General features: G+C 37.5%; 1 protein-coding gene and 1 long non-coding RNA gene across 10 annotated transcripts in view; one reads left to right on the plus strand and one right to left on the minus strand.

The window, feature by feature from the left end:
- Nucleotides 1-2,500, plus strand: part of LOC127627850 (uncharacterized) — a 258,329-nt gene that overhangs the window by 110,981 nt on the left and 144,848 nt on the right. The window lies entirely within an intron of this gene.
- The window catches only part of LOC127627830 (transcription factor 4-like), a 137,110-nt gene that overhangs the window by 25,018 nt on the left and 109,592 nt on the right, over nucleotides 1-2,500 (minus strand). The gene's annotated exons all lie outside the window — the stretch shown is intronic.

Genomic DNA, 2,500 nt, shown 5'->3' on the forward strand with positions numbered 1-2,500 from the left:
TATTTGCCCACTCACTATTGGTCCAAATGGTTTCTACATACTAAACTCTGCTGTACTGACTAGCCTCTATTGAAAATAGTACGGGAAATAGTACGCAACATGCAATGCTAAACATTTCAAACAGTAGTATGCTATACTGTTATTACATAACCTCATTAAGTTCTTTATTTAATTCAGTGAGTGGCTTCCAGTTAATACAGTTATTTAGCATTTTTTTATTAAAGACATTTTTCTATAAAAATGCCTCAACTTTTATAATTTCCAGTGTTGAAATGGAAGATATTTTGGCAAGTGTAATATAGGTCTTCTGTTTATTGCATGCATACAGAAAACTCACATACTGTGCGTGCATACTGCATACTGAAGGAATAGTACAGGTAGTACGCTTGATATGAAAGACCAAGTGTAACTTTGAACTGTTGGTGGCGCTAGAGGAACTGAGCTAGAGACCCCAAAATTGGCGCCAGTAATGTTCAGACCCATCCTAATAAGTGTGCCAAACTTCACAACTTTTTACCAAATGGTTCTATGGTCGGTCAAACTCCAATTGTGAAGGAATTAGACGTATACAAAAAAGATCTGATCCATATTTGAAGAAGATCTGATTAAAATGTAGAAAAAGCTTTCTTGATCAAATTCAAATAGAGGGATATCTAATTAGTTTCAAGGCCATTGGGTTTAAAAAGAAGTGTAACTTTGAACTGTTAGTGGCGCTAGAGGAACTGAGATAGAGACCCCAAAATTGGTACCAGTAATATTAAGACTCGTCCTAATAAGTGTGCCAAATTTCACAACTCCTTACCAATCAGTTCTAGGGGAATCAGACTCAAACTGTGAAGGGATTCGCTTTAAAAAGGAAACTAATAGATACAACAGATCAGTATAAATACAGCTTATATACAGAAAAATACATAATTAGTCCAGGGAGTATGTTTTCTGAACATGTGTATTTTTGTAGACTTACAGACTATTCTATGTGTGTGTGCGTGTGTTAAGTTTCGAGTGTCTCTCTCTCATCATGTGAGCACCTGTTTTCTCCATGAGCTCAGTTCTGTGCCCACAGACTTCAGACATAAAGCAAAACACAGCAGCAAATTTGAGCCAGCTGTTTCTCCAGAAAGAGAGAGAGAGAGACGTCTACATCCCCCGGCGGAGTACAGCGCACACACACATTCAAGGCAAAATCCTAACTTCCTGTTTCAAATTGAAATGTAATCACATGTGCTTTCATGTGTTAAAGGGACAGTTCACTCAAAAACTAAAATTCAGTCATCGTTTACTCGCCCCTGTGTTGTTATAACCCGATATGACTTTCTTTCTTTTTCTGAACACAAAGGGAGAAACTGTGAATAAATGTTGTGCTCAGTGATGTCACAATGGCAGTTTATGTTGACCACCTCTTCAAGCTTCAAAAGAACACAAAAGTATCATTCAGAAGTCTAATTAATTATTCATGAGACTCATGATTGTTATGAAAGTATACGATAAGATTTGATGAGAAACTGAAATATAATTTCTCACCAAATCGTATCATATGCTTTAATATCAATCATGAGTGCGATGTTTAATGAATTAAGTGGGTTGTTTTCAACATGATGCGTTCAATCATGTTGAGTCTGAAGTCGCCGTTTCTGACTGTTTTGTGATGAATGATATTGGGCACAGCGGAGACAGGCTCTGCCACCCTTACCCATTTACTCGCCTCTTCATTTCTCACGTGATATTATCAAGCTTCCCCTGGGTGGTTACCTAAAGTTCTAGTTTAGTTTTTTAAGTCTAGGTTAAAAGTTTTAAACTGCACATTCTGGGTTAAAGTTGCTCGGTAGATATGAGCAAAGAAATACTTTTGTTTGTGTGTAAAGTGTGAGTATCAGAGAAACATCGGCCCTTTCTACTCGTTCTCTCCTGCTGTCTCTTTATTCTCTCCAGCTGTCTGAAGCTTTATGGATTGTTTCAAGTCTTAAAAAAACCTTAAATATGGAAAATATTACCAGCTTCATGCCTGATGTTTAAAGTCTCCCCCTGCTCTCTCTGTTATTTCCTGTCTTTAGTTCTCTGTCGAGCAGCTCATATGTTACAGTCAACGCCGCTACCCACAATCCTCTGACCTGACCCAATAACAAGTGTCCAGTGCCAGAAGTAACCAGAACAAATATCAATCCAAATAGAGATTATAAGGCCTAGTACATCAGTGACATTCTGACAAACATCTACCAAAAGTCAAAAAGAAAGAAAGTCAAAAGGTAAACAAGGACACAGCAATTTTGTCGACTACTTTTCAGCATAAAAGTAAGTTTGAACTGTTGGTGGCGCTAGAGGAACTGAGCTAGAGACCCCAAAATTGGTACCAGTAATATTAAGACTTGTCCCAATAAGTGTGCCAAACTTCACAACTTTTTACCAAACATGACTATGGGTTATCAGACTCCAAGAATTAGAGTTACAAAAATGATCTGACACAAGTTTGGAGAAGATCTGATTAAAACTGTGGGACAAATTC

This window comes from Xyrauchen texanus, chromosome 34, assembly GCF_025860055.1.
Source record: "Xyrauchen texanus isolate HMW12.3.18 chromosome 34, RBS_HiC_50CHRs, whole genome shotgun sequence".
NCBI classification, from domain to species: Eukaryota; Metazoa; Chordata; class Actinopteri; order Cypriniformes; family Catostomidae; genus Xyrauchen; species Xyrauchen texanus.